Consider the following 15,454-nt stretch of genomic DNA (forward strand, 5'->3'; position numbering starts at 1 on the left):
AAGATCAATGTGAGAGGAGTTGAGATCGAGGAGAATTATCAGATTCTGTAACGTCTTCAGTTCACTGAATGTATACTCAAGTTGATAACAGAGATGCTTCATATGCTTCTTGTATATTAAAATCAACAGGTGACACTTGTATTGTTCACGTTACAGAAATTGTAACTATTGTCCATTTGAATCTTTGTGTGTTACTTGGTTGCAGTTTAAATCCTCATCACCCACAATAATAAGGCCATTGGAGATGGATTTTGATATTTGCACCCTGGAGTTCACCTACAATTCTCTGTGATGTTAAACTCTCGATGCTTCAGATGTCCTGGTTAAAACAAGTTCATGTACTCCCATAGAGAGAGATAATCTTGAGAACCCTCTCTTAAGAGCACAGAGCAAGTTAAGGCAAGCGGCTAATATTTTCAGGAACTCAGATTTAATATCTGAGGTTATCTGAGGTCTTTCCCTGATGTTATAAACCAAAGCACATCATAAAAGTAAACATCTGAGATCCTCAGGCAAATATAGTCCAGGCAAAGCCCTCTGATCAAAAGACCAAAAAGTCTGGCAACATCTCCTGTGTAACCAAATTACAGGCAAAACGATAGACATTTGACTGCTCTCGGTTTCCAATTCGTGGGAAAATAATAGGAGATATTTTGCTCGCACTTTGAGGTGAAGCACTTGAGCACTTCTGTTTCACCAGAGTCATGCATGTAGAACAAATAAATCCTCATTTTCCTTCAATGGTGTTTGGTTGATTTATTTGCCAGAGTTCAAGAATTCATTTTCAGCCATTCTATTTAATGTTGCCAAGACAGCCCAAAAACAAAAACAAGACGCACACACACACACACACACACACACTTCGACCTCAGGTCTAATACTCTGGTCTGATTCTCACACATACACACACATTTTTGAGTAAAACACCGTTGTATGTACCTCAGCATAGAGACTTGAAAAAGCCACATCCACACCTCAGTGCTCTAATTTGGTTCTCATATTTAATTATAGAGGTTATCAATAATAAATATCCACAACAAATTTATATATATATAAAATATCAGTGCTTTCAAATCGATTAATCGCGATTAATCGGATCCTAAATAAAAGTTTGTGTTTTAACTGTTTTTACTGTGTATAATTATGTATAAACACACACACACACACACACACACACACACACACACACACACACACACACACACACACACACACACACACACACACACACACACATGCATGCATGTATATATTTAAGATTTTTTTAAAATATTTATATATAAAATATTTATAATATAAATTATATAAATATACAGTATATAGGCCACATCCAAATATTTCTTAAATATATACATTTATGTGTGTGAATTCAAATATACATAATAATTATACACAGTACACACACATATATTATGTAAACAAACTTATTGTGGATGCGATTAATCGCGATTATATACTCATTGTACATTGAAATTTACTATTTTCTTTGCGGAATTGTTAAGATAAGTTTCAGGTAAATAATTTAACTCAAATCAATGTCACGACCACTTATTTATTTATTTGGTGAGTATTCATTTACTCAAAGTCAGTTATTTCAGCAAAATGCAGCAAACGCAACTATTGTTTGGTCCAATTAAAGTTGCAGTCATGAATAATGAAACAGGTTATGTTTACTGTTACATTAAGAAACTTGTATTATTTATTTAATTTTGAAATTACATGAAATAATGATTGGATAAGAATACTACAATGCAAAAGTGTTCATTTACTCTTATAAAGAAGGATATTAAATCGTGTTCCCAGATGAGTTTGGTCCTGCAAATGTACACGACTCGTGAAGGCGGAGATCTGATGGAGTGAATGGCTTCTAAAGGGAGGAGCTTCAGAAACCCAGAATCCTGTTACTGAACGCTGGAGATTTGGGAGTGAAGGAGCAGCTCTAGTCATTTTCACTTTGCAGGTTTCTTCGCACATCTAAAGGACGCACGCTTCGTTCGCCTCATAGCCCAGGTGAGTTTTACCATCACTGCCAGATGTTTGGATGCGAGTTTACAAACTTTACGCGCTTTTCACAAACTCTTCCTGCTTTTTTTTTTTTTGGATAAAACATTAACCATTTGCCGTCAAACTCAATGAAGTCTATTGTTGAAAAACGTGGCTTATATTGCAAGCATTTATATAGCCTAGTTTGTTGAATATAATATATTATTTTGTATTTTAAGAAAGTCCTAGCTCTAGATTTGTGTGATTCAGTTGCTTTGAAATACGAATGTACAAATATTTATGCATTGGCATATGCATTATAGGGTATGTTAGTTGAGTGTTGAGAATGCTACAATCTTTATTAAGTCTCTTATCTCTTCTATATTTCTTTTCCCCTTGACTCCCACACCCAGTCTTTTGATTAGATCTTTACCTTATTTAAGAATCATGCTGGATTTCTTTATGATTCACAAGCCAAACCCTTTAGAAAAAGGCCTGGGTTGATTGACAGTTGCCAAAACTATCTAGATAAAGCTGGAAAATGGAAATGGCATTTGATGGAATGCATTTTAAGTATGCCTTAAACATACTAAAAATCAAGTTGTCCTCTCCTTTGGGCTTTTTTCATATTTTTGGGTGATTTTGTGTAAGTTAAGGACCTTTTGCAGCATACAGGCTGCATACAGTAAGTAGGGCGCCACTGTCCCATGCTTAGGTTTAGGGATGCTGTAACGCATTAAGATTCTCAGTGGTATTGTCCAAAGTGGATTTGGAGTTTTCTCTGGCTGCCCGAGTCTCCACACTCTCTTCTCAAAATATTTGTGGCGTGGAATCACCAGCCATGAGCATTCTTATATTGTTTAATTCATGTCTGTTGTGGGATTTGGGATGGAGCTGAGGGGGTGGGGGTTTTTGAGTGGATGCGTTTGGGAAATTACTCTGCTGGGAACCATTGAGTGCTTGTTGAACGAAAGCGATGCATTTATGGAGCATCCTGATTTTTGCTGTTTGCGTTTTGGCAGTGAAACCATAAATCCCGACTGACAAAGAATGCAAGCTCTGTACTTATTGCAAACTATTAAATTAATTTTATGGCCTCATTTACTAACACAACCGCACAGGCCAGGCTTCTTTGCCTGCTGAATGGCAGCTGCATATTTGGCTGATTCAGCCTATAATGTGCATGCAGCTTAGTACAGAATCTGTCAGATTGTTACTTGGGACCTCGTTTTATTGCTCTGACCTTTAGTTTGTACAAGTTAGAGCCTGAGGAAGGAGCTGAACGCAGGACAATCGAGTGATGTGCTGTCAGAGTAGCAGCACGGACAGTGAAGCAGGCCAGTAATTGGCCATGAAACGGAATCTGATAACACTGTGGTGTTTAGAAAATATGTGGGGAATGCCCTCGCCTTAAAAGGAACAGATTGAACACGGTGACATATGATTGGAATAGCCTCTGGAATGCGAAACAGCACTGTTTCCCCCCATTTTGCACTTTTTCTCTGTTTTGACTCCTTCTTTGTTAGGTTATGGTAACAGGCTGCCTTTAGGGGTTTAGATGGGTCGGTCTTAAAACAGACCTGTCTAGAGCCACTCGTGTAAATCATGTAAAAAAAAAAAAAAAACAACTCTTTTAAGGTACAATGATCTGTGAGAACCAGATTTCTTCCCTTGTCATAAGCACTTTTTACTGCCAAAATGATGACACCGTAATCCAAATAAACAGATGGTATTTTTTTTATGTTAAAGGGTTAGCTCACCCAAAAATGAAAATAATGTCATTAATCACTCACCCCCATGCCGTTCCACACCCGTAAGACCTCCGTTCATCTTTGGAACACAAATTAAGATATTTTTGTTGAAATCCGATGGCTCAGTGAGGCCTGCATGCCAGCAATGACATTTCCTCTCTCAAGATCCATTAATGTACTAAAAACATATTTAAATCAGTTCATGTGAGTACAGTCAGTGGTTCAATATTTATATTTTAAAACAACGAGATTTTGCTGCGCCAAATATATTATATAGTGATAATCGATTTCAAAACGTGAAGCTTCGGAGCATATCGATTCAGTTGTTTGGAGCGCCAAAGTCACATGATTTCAGCAGTTTGGCGGTTTGACACGCGATCCGAATCATGATTCGACACACTGATTCGTTTCCGCTCCGAAGCTTCATGAAGCAGTGTTTTGAAATTGGTTATCACTATATAAGTCGTTATTTCGGGGGTTTTTGGCGCACCAAAAATATTCTTGTTAACTGATTTAAATATGTTTTTAATACATTAATGGATCTTGAGAGAGGAATTATCATTGCTGGCTATGCAGGCCTCACTGGGCCATCAGATTTCAACAAAAATATCTTAATTTGTGTTCCGAAGATGAACTGTCTTATGGGTGTGGAACGGCATGAGGGTGAGTAATAAACTACATTATTTTCATTTTTGGGTGAACTAACCCTTTAAAGCCGCCAACACACTTTCATCTGCCTTTTTGAGTGCCACGCCCACATCTCAACATCCAATCAACAATTGATGCATAGAACCAAGTCCTCACCTACATTATTTATATTTAGATAATACATTACTCTTGGATGTACATCACAATACGGAAGAAAAGATCTGTCGCTACTTCCATTTCATCGTGACTTTAAGCATTTTCCTCCATTTGGAAAACTGTTAGCTTAACACTAAGCTCTTTCTCAAACTGGGGAATGCAAGGTGACAGAGGGAGTATGCAAATAAAATGCTGAATTTAGTTTTTCATTTAATTGTACCTCACCTTAAAATAAACATTAAAACCAAGCATGTATTTCTAACAGGCAAAATGCCACCTCTAGTGTAAAAACAGGACACCGGTCCATGCCGTAAAAGGTCAAATACATGATGTCCAATCAAATCACTTTTGCAAGTCAAAACTGACTGCATCCACACAAGCTGTGTGCATATGTTAGGTTGCAGGCAGAGTATGCTGCCTTATCAAATCGCACTACATTACTGCCGTTCTCAACAAGACACCTTTGTAAAAGTGGGGTTTTAGCACTCACTGGCATGAAGAACACAATAGACACAGACTGTACATAGAGATCGATTTGACTCAAACTCTCTTCGATACGAACACATACCCTATGTGAGTTCTAGTTTTTAATGTTGATAATATATTATACGAGCAAGAATGCAATTTTTCCAGAATATCCACACTACTGCAAATGTGACGTTGATTTTATACAACAGTTCAACAAACAAAAAGGTAAAATTAAGTGACACACATTTATAAACACAGTATTGTCAGGATTGTTTGCTCTATTTTTATTGTTCACCCAAAAACGAAAATTATCCCATAATTTACTCACCCTCAAGCCATCCTAGGTGTATATGACATTTTTCTTTCAGACAGAGTTATATTAAAATATGTCCTGGCTAATCCAAGCTTTATAATGGCAGTGAATGGCAGCCCAATATTTAAAGCCCAAAAAAGTGCATCCATCCATTATAAAAGTAATCCACACGGCTCCAGGGGGGTTAAAAAAGGCCTCCTGAAGAGAACCGGTGGGTTTGAGTAAGAAAAATATCCATATTTAAATTTTTATAAAGTAAAATATCTAGCTTTTGGCAGACCGCCTTCCGTATTCAACTTACAAAGAAAGTGTAATGCCTCTCGCAGTTCAAAACGCTTACAATACGTCAGATGTCATCATCGTGGCAGTTACGCCTTTTTTGTATGTTGAATTCGGAAGGTGGTCTGCTGGAAGCTAGATATTTTACTTTAAATATGGATATTTTTCTTATAAAAACCTATCAGTTCGCTTCAGAAGACCTGTATTAACCCCCCGGAGGCATATGGATTACTTTTATAATGGATGGATACACTTTTTTGGGCTTCAAATTTTGGGCTGCCATTATAATGCTTGGAAGAGCCAGGACATTTCTTTTATATAACTCAGACGATTGTATTCGTCTGAAAGAAGAATGTCATACTCACCCTCAAGCCATCCTAGGTGTATAATGCCCTGTCCCAAATGGCACCCTAAACCCTCACGGTCTTCCTCTGAGTCCGCACTTTCACGACGTAATGCCGCTTTGACTGCCGGGAAGAAGTATGCTGCGTAACCCGCACCAGTGCAGACTCGGCAGAAGTGCGCATCGAGGGCGCATATCGACCTCAAAGGGGGCGCTCGCGAGCACCCTTCTGAGACCTAAAATGACAAATGGGACACTCTGCGGTCTCGTGTACTTAACAGACACGTGCACGCAGCGGCTATAGTAAGTCCACAAGACCGAAAGTGCTCATGAAGTGTGCCATTTGGCACAGGGCCTAAATCATGAGGTAATTTTCCTTTTTGGGTGAACTATACCTTTAAGACAATGACTTGTCGCCACCTACTGACAGTTTTAGTTTAATATTTAAAAGTATCACTTCGTTTTTACCATCTTTTCATATTTCTCTTTTGAACATTTTTCATTTACAACATTATCTCGTAACATTATTTGTGCCATTGTAAAAGTAAATCAATTTAAGGAGGCAATTATTGTCCCTTGATAAAAAAAGGTGTGACTGCAGTCTAAGTGAAAGAGTATGCAGAAGGATTTTAAATGCCTCAGGGGTTATGCTTATGCCACTCTAAAAAGTTTGGGAACCACTAATCTATAGGAAAAAATATAACAACTTCACTCCAAATGTTTGCTCTATGCATTTATACTCATTGCTTAAATGTAAGTGAGTTATAAAAAGTTATAAAGGAATACAGTAGGGAACACAAATGTTTCCTGAGATTCTGTGCCTATAGACCACTAAGGTTTGAGATAAAGTCTGTGCCGCTTGCATTACCGTGTCATTCTTTTGGCTTCGGATGATAGCAAATTTGATGACAAGTGTTAGAGCTATTTAATCCTCCCTTGTCATTGTTTAAAAAAAAAAAGCTTTTTTCACATTGGGTGTCAACTCCTAATGAGCATATGAGTAATACAGTATGAAATGAGTAATGTATATTACAGTAACAGTATCTATAACAATAGTGTTCTGGAAAGTCGACACTTGTTTCTTTAATGTCAATGAACAGTATTTAAATGGCTCTCTTTTTTTCTTTACTTGCTTACATATTTCTTTATTTGTAACATAATAACATAAGATTATTCATAACATATTCATAACTTTAGCATTACTGCAGAAACAGCTGCAGTGATAAAAATAAACTATATTTAAAAACTAAAGACTAATAACTGTAATGCAGTTTAAATATGGCTGGATTAGCTGCATTTGAACTGTTGTAAAATAGCACATTAGTTGAAATCTATTTTTATATGGCAGGTATACACATGTAAATTTGCTACAGTTAAGGCTGTTTTATACTTCTGCGTCAGACCTGCGCCGTACCGTCAACGCCGTGGGCTACATGCCGATTTTCATTTATACTTCTTCATCCTTGTCCGTGTTGACGTGCAGTTACACATGCAGAGAGAGGGGTTCTGGCAGACCAATCACAACGCTTGAGGTCCGCGTAGAATTGACGTGTTGTTACATTTTTGGAGAGGTACATGTCAGGGTATGTCGTAGGCTACGCGTGCAACACACAGCCTACGACGTAGTTACAGCGTACCCTCGACGCAGAAGTATAAATTGGGTTTTACGTGTCTTCACCAGACATGACCTGCATGTCACATCAAAATTAAATCGCGCCTACTATAATCAATGGAGCTGTCTGTAACACAGCATGCAGAGCAGAATAGTTAGACTGCTGGTATAAAAAGTATAGCTGACACATTTCTGCTGTCACATGGTAAACATTCTCATACTACCCTATTTGGGCATTTGGACCCTCTAGATTGATGTCTTTCTGCTTCTTATCTGATTTAGTCTACATACACGGCCTTGTTTTATAAAGAGCACTGCATTTGCCAAAGCTCATTTTGGATCCCTCATATGCATCAAAACATGCAATTATATTGAGTTGAGCTGACATTTTAATTTGCAAGTTTGCGTTATAGAGGTTCTACTTAAATGTGCAATGTCTTTTTGTTTTTTTTACACATTCAATACAAAGCATCCTTAAAACCATTGTGTAAAGCAGAGCTAAAATAATGTTTATTTCAGATGACTCTTGTTAAATGTTCAATTAACTTTTTGTAAGTATGATTGACGTGCGGCAGAAACCTCAGGAGATGCAGCTCTCCAACCCTTCCCCCTTCATATGTTCAGCTATTCCTCTGCTGCTTTGAATCTGATAGCCTGTAATTTTAAAGCACTGGATCCAGGAAGGAACCGCAGTTGTGTAACGCTGCAACGTTTCTGAGCGTTCTCAGAGCTGCTGGATCTGCTGAGCTCCAAACCAGTGGTGACGATCGGGAAATGCAGCGAAACGGGGGCATTCCTCCATTGTGAAGTCAGAGCAGTCTGAAACTTTAGCTGATGTTTATTTAGGGTCCCTGCAAATATGCAATAAGTGCCCCAGATGTTTTGTTAGTAATATATAAATCTGAAATTCCTCCCGCATTTTATATTAAGTCCTTCTGCAGGATTCCTTTTTTTTGTGCTGTAATTTGACTTTGTGGTCTGTTTGTTGTCCTTTATTGAGACGGCAGGTTTCAGTGGAAAAGTCTAATGGTGCCTGGCCTCGGGCTTTGAGGAGATCTTAAGTGCACTAGGCTCTTGCTGAGACCGCTGGTTTGTCAGTATTTTCCAGGGGTGATGAAGGCTGATGGACGCTTATGCTTCTCTGCTATGTCTGTCAAGGACAGAAGCACATGTGGCCAGTTTTAAAATAAGGGGACATAATCGTTATTGCTTGGCTGCAATACAAAGAAAATAATTGTAGCCCGGCCATCTAAGGCTGGGACTTTAAAGGGCTAGTTCACATAGAAATTAAAAATGTGTCATCATTTCATCTTTTGAATGTCAATCGGGTCTTAATGACATTGAATTTCATTGTATGGCCAAGAAAAAATGTTTCAAATGATCTTCTTTTTTGTTATACAGAAGAACAAAAATTATACAGGTGTGGAACTGCATGAGGGTAAATGATGATAGAATTCTCATTTTTGGGTGAACTGTCCCTTTAAGACATTATGCATTTGGGAGATGCTTTTATTCAAACAGCTTAGATTGCATTTAAAGGGATAGCTCACCCAAAAACTAAAATTTAATGTTTTTCTGCTTACCCCCAAGGCATCCAAGATGTAGGTGTCTTTGTTTCTTCAGTAGAACACAAATGAAGATTTTTAACGCCAACCGTTGCCGTCTGTCAGTCGTATAATGCATGTGAATGGGGTCCAGTTCTATTAGAGTAAAAAAAAACATGCACAGATAACTTCAAATTAAACCCTGTGGCTCGTGGCGATACATTGATGTCTTAAGACACGAAACGATCGGTTTCTGCGAGAAAGCGAGCAGTGTTTATGCTATTATTTCACCTATTATCAGATGAATGTCATCAGCTCTCCAGACCGTCATAACTTCCTGCGAATAAGGTCAAAATACTGGTGCGATCATAGAAATATATACGTAGATTCCTCATTCGACCAATCCGCGCAGGCACTAATGAGGCATATATGTATACACTCACCTAAAGGATTATTAGGAACACCTGTTCAATTTCTCATTAATGCAATTATCTAATCAACCAATCACATGACAGTTGCTTCAATGCATTTAGGGGTGTGGTCCTGGTCAAGACAATCTCCTACACTCCAAACTGAATGTCAGAATGGGAAAGAAAGGTGATTTAAGCAATTTTGAGCGTGGCAAGGTTGTTGGTGCCAGACAGGCCGGTCTGAGTATTTCACAATCTGCTCAGTTACTGGGATTTTCACGCACAACCATTTCTAGGGTTTACAAAGAATGGTGTGAAAAGGGAAAAACATCCAGTATGCGGCAGTTCTGTTGGCAAAAATGCCTTGTTGATGCTAGAGGTCAGAGGAGAATGAGCCGACTGATTCAAGCTGATAGAAGAGCAACTTTGACTGAAATAACCACTCGTTACAACCGAGGTATGCAGCAAAGCATTTGTGAAGCCACAACACGCACAACCTTGAGGTGGATGGGCTACAACAGCAGAAGACCCCACCGGGTCCACTCATCTCCACTACAAATAGGAAAAAGAGGCTAAAATTTGCACGAGCTCACCAAAATTGGACAGTTGAAGACTGGAAAAATGTTGCCTGGTCTGATGAGTCTCGATTTCTGTTGAGACATTCAGATTGTGGAGTCAGAATTTGGCGTAAACAGAATGAGAACATGGATACATCATGCCTTGTTACCACTGTGCAGACTGCTGGTGGTGGTGGTGTAATGGTGTGGGGGATGTTTTCTTGGCACACTTTAGGCCCCTTAGTGCCAATTGGGTATCGTTTAAATGCCACGGCCTACCTGAGCATTGTTTCTGACCATGTCCATCCCTTTATGACCACCATGTACCCATCCTCTGATGGCTACTTCCAGCAGGATAATGCACCATGTCACAAACCTCGAATCATTTCAAATTGGTTTCTTGAACATGACAATGAGTTCACTGTACTAAAATGGCCCCCACAGTCACCAGATCTCAACCCAATAGAGCATCTTTGGGATGTGGTGGAACAGGAGCTTCGTGCCCTGGATGTGCATCCCACAAATCTCCATCAACTGCAAGATGCTATCCTATCAACATGGGCCAACATTTCTAAAGAATGCTTTCAGCACCTTGTTGAATCAATGCCACGTAGAATTAAGTCAGTTCTGAAGGCGAAAAGGGGTCAAACACAGTATTAGTGTGGTGTTCCTAATAATCCTTTAGGTGAGTGTATATCTATGACGCGCCGGTATTTTGACCTTATTCGCAGGAAGTTATGACGGTCTGGAGAGCTGATGACATTCGTCTGATAATAGGTGAAATAATAGCATAAATACTGCCTGGTTTCTCGCAGAAATTGATCGTTTCGTGTCTTAAGACATCAATGTGTCGCCACGAGCCGCAGGGTTTAATTTGAAGTTGCCTGTGCATGTTTTTTTACTCTAATAGAACTGGACCCCATTCACATGCAGTATACAACTGACAGACGGCAACGGTTGGAGTTAAAATTCTTCATTTGTGTTCTACTGAAGAAACAAAGACACCTACATCTTGGATGCCGGATAAGCAGAAAAATATCACATTTTCATTTTTGGGTGAACTATCCCTTCAAGGCGTACTTGTTATCAATTCATGCAACACTTTTAAGCTACAGGAATGTGACATGCAAGTAGTAAGTGGCAATTATGACTAGCAATTTAATAGTTATGTATAAATGTCAGGGTTATGTTTAGTTTGCTCTGTGTTTCTGTAGGCAGCGAGTTTGAGTTGGTTTGTCTCTGTCATTGTTCATTGTTTGAGTTGGTATCCTGTTAGTTGGTTTCTAGATCTGTGTTCATTAGTTACCATGGTTTTGGATTTCTCTTGTGTCACACCTGTGTTAAATTAGTTTCTTTCGTGTTTTCCCATGTATATATATAGCCCTCAGTTTGTTCAGTTCTTGTCTTGTGTTGTTTATGCTGCCACATGTTTTTCCTGTGATCTTCTTCATTCTTTATTTTTGTTTTACAAATAAAAGTGCTGTAATTAGATCCCCTTCTCGATTTTGCCTGACCTGCCGTGACAATAGCCTAACTTTAAATGCTCATAACCAAAGCTGAGCCCCCCCCCTCCACTTTTCAAATCATTCTTACATCTCGGGTCATATGACATCTTTCAGAGATCACATGATGTCGAGTTATCACAATAGTAACGTGCAGCTGATCTGAGCCTTTTTTTCATTGAGCTGATTTTTATCTGCAAAAACATGCACAGGAAATGTCTCAACAAGCCCATTTTCCCTGTCCTCTGCCTCGGCCGACCAAAAGCCCACTACACAAACAAAACTAATCAAGAGAGGTCCAACGTATTCCGTCAGAAATCACTCCGTAAGAGGGAAATTAAGAATTAGGGAAATAGTTGGGGTCTAGCCATGATGCAGAAGCGAAAGAACGCATGCAAATTGACGTTGACTCTAGCATGAGGTCATGTTGATGTAGCGGCTTAGCAAAGGCCTGTGTTGTGAGTGCGAATGTGCGCCAACACTCCCATAAAGGTGTTGAGGGAGAGCCAGTGAGCGGTGATTTGACGAATGCCAATTCTGCTGAGGTAAGGGGCGCTTTAGCGAGCTGCAAGTCAAACTCTCCTGACCTCCTGACCTAAGAAAACAAGCATGCTTCTCTTTGCCGGCTCGCATTGTGCTCTTTCAGCCTTACATGGTCAGATCGTACATGTGTACTTCTCGCTAACCAAGCTGGGTCAAAGAAAAAGCCAATCTTGTGAGATAATGTTGCTGCTAGCATGATGAAGTTGAGTGGTATCAAGTAACAGATGACCTACACGGGATGCCAAAGACAAAAACTGACTGATGATGTTGAAATGATCCCAAAAAAGAAACGGAGCAAAATCCCCCAAATACCTCTGTGGTATGATCCGATGCTAGTCTTCATTCTCTGGCTATGTCTAATCCGGAAACATTAGAAAATACATCTTTTTCTCTATGTTTTGGCCTCACTGTCCAAACTGGGACAGGTTTTTTTTTTTTTCCTGCGAAAACTGAGCTTTTTGAAGACGCTCTCCCAAGCGGTTCAATTGGAAGTCAATTTGTAGTGTGGACTGTGGAAACTGAGCTATTTGTGATATGAGTTATTCACTTTCACAGTGTTTCTAAAGATAAATGGGTTACAATTTATTTTACGGTGTCCGTGTTACAGTGTAATTATGCATTTAAGTACTATGTAATAACAATTAACTACATGATGGGGTTAGGGCTTGGATTGGGGTTTGGTTTAGGGTTAGTTGCATGCAATTATGCATAATTTATAGTTATTACAGTAACTACATGTAACGTGTAACAAGGGCACTGTAAAATAAAGTGTGTTAACAATAAATGTTACTTAGGACAATCTTCATATTACATTCTTGCAAAGATGACAGAAAATGTACTTGCGACTGCTGTCCTGCGTCAAAGCGTAAGGGTAATTACGTTTTAGACCATATGCGGAATGGTGATTTAGTGCTACCTGGACACATGTTCGTAGTGAGATATTTTATCAATAAAATGGTTGTGCCAGAAGAATAGCATGATAACTTTATGTCTGGTCTCTCTGTATCATCTCAGTGAGCCTTTATTACATTTTACGCATGCCCATTAAGATGATTTTAGCGTTTTTGGACATTCCGGTGTGGACGAGAAACGCTTGGAAAATGCTTAAAAACCCTAGTGTGGACAGAGCGCATTTTGAAACAAAGTCGTTTTCAAATGTATCCAGATTACTGTAGCTTCTGTCTGTTAATTCTTTAATAGACCTCAGTCTTTATGTGTGCGTCTGGTAATGGTAGCAGTGGTAATTGTTTAAGAGTGCCTTTATGGAGTGAACTCTTTCCTTTTAATCAGAAGCATATTTACGTACTAGCACACTCGCCTCAGAAGAATCCTCAGGAATGCAAGGCAGCGGCGCACACACGCACCCTCACCTCCTTTTTCTTTCCACTTCACATGTCATTGCATCCTTCTGAGAAAGCCAATTAAAGCTGATTAAAGCCTGAGATCAAAGCAGCTGGTGTGGCTGTCACTCAGGATTCCCTCTTCGAATGTGTATTTACCTGCGCATGTTAAATGAAATACATCCTGACGCCTTTACATAAGTGTAACTATACAATAATTTGCGGTATAGGGGCTGGCTCGGTTTGTATTTGTAAGCTGAGAGGCACTGCGGAATTAGTTAATTTCTTGATTGGCCCTTTCTCGTTGCCTGGCAGTGAGTCAGACGCAGAAATGCGCTCTCATGGTGAGAGTTTTTAATCAGCAATGCTCTGCGCGGAGAGGAACTGGCATTCGAGAGACTCTTACCTCATAAGAAATGTGTTATAAATGATTCCCCATTACAATCGCTCATGCTATTAATAAACAGCTCAGGTCTGGCTTTCTTAAAGCAGATTTTATTACCCTTCAGTTGGAGTCCAAACGAGCGGAGGTGCTTGCCTGCTGTTCTTTGCAGGGCTAGTGATTCTAAGTGAGCAGAAAAGGCATGGAATTTATTTGATGCATGTCCCAATAATCCGTAAATGTATTCAGAATGGACATAATGTAATTCATAGGCGGTACTCGTAAAAATATATATTGTAAATCATTTGCATTAGTTGTGTAACAGCTCTTTTCCAGACCCTATAGTTAGCTGCCTACCTAGACAGCATCTTAAGGTGCGCACACAATGTTAAAGCTGTTCCAAAAGGTGCAGTTGCTAAGATACCACGTTTTGACCAAATTCTAATTTCTAAGGCAGCATTACTTATGTCCTTCAAGAGGAAGGCAATTGCATTTGTTGCAACTAGCTTTGTAAAAAAAAACATTTTCATTTCATAACAAAAATTACTGAAAAAAACATTGCTGTTTGAAAAAAATGTACAGAGTATCATTGCATCTCTATTGGAATCTGCGGTGTGTCTCAATCCTAAATAGTATTCGAAATCAGAATTAGTGTCAAGTTGTACTATGTTGAAATGAGTATTCGGATGGCTCTAACAGCTAATATTGCCCACAACGGATTGGTCTTTTTGGAGGAGGATTCAGTTCAGAAATACAAACAGGATTTAAAAGTGTTAAAACTGCAAACACGGCAGATATGCAAGACCAACGGTTAAGAGAGGTTTAGATAAAGAGGTATGATTGATTTAATAATCTGTTATACTGTAGATGCAATCATGACATGATAGCATGTTCCAAAATTGCCTACTCTTTTGCACACTCAAAAGTATCTGCTATAGCATTATAATCAGGTAAATTGGATGCAATGATTTGAATGCTAATTTATGTGATGCTCTATGTTGCTCACTTATGTGGTTCCATTTCAATTACTCTGTTCAGAAACCTTGCCTATCTAGACAGCATCAGAGGGGTCAAAGGTGCATTCAAAACCATAGTTTTGGCCAAATTCTAAGACAGCATTGCATATATCCTTTGTGAAAAAGGCAATGTCTTAATGTACTCACTTCGACAGGCTCTTAAAAAATCGTCCAAAGTTGCATGATGAAATATTTCAATCTATATCAAAAATTGGTCAATTAAATGGATAGTTCAACCAAAAATGAAAATTCTGTCATAATTTACTCACCCTCAAGCTGTTCCAAAGCTGTATGAGTTTCTTTGTTCTGCTGAACACAAAAGAAGATATTTTGAAGAATGTTTGTAACCAAGCAGATCGAGCAACCATTGACTACCATAGTAGGGGAAAAAAAACTATGGTAGTCAATGGTTGCTCGATCTGCTTGGGTACAAACGTTTTTCAAAATATCTTCTTTTGTGTTCAGCAGAACAAAGAAAATCATACAGCTTTGGAACAACTTGAGGGTGAGTAAATGATGACCGAATTTTTATTTTTGGGTGAACTATCCCTTTAAAAATGAATGTTGTTTGCTTAGCTTAGCAACATGCTAACATAAAACTCTATTG

At 38.9% G+C, this 15,454-nt stretch overlaps 1 protein-coding gene across 1 annotated transcript in view; it reads left to right on the forward strand.

The window, feature by feature from the left end:
- The first annotated feature begins 1,884 nt into the window (after positions 1 to 1,884).
- The window catches only part of cald1a (caldesmon 1a), a 65,788-nt gene continuing 52,218 nt past the window's right edge, over positions 1,885 to 15,454 (forward strand). Inside the window, 1 exon segment of the mRNA XM_079817666.1 lies at positions 1,885 to 2,010. The gene's annotated coding sequence lies outside the window, so the exon portion shown is untranslated.

Source organism: Gobio gobio (assembly GCF_949357685.1).
Source record: "Gobio gobio genome assembly, chromosome: 5".
Taxonomy (NCBI): Eukaryota; Metazoa; Chordata; class Actinopteri; order Cypriniformes; family Gobionidae; genus Gobio; species Gobio gobio.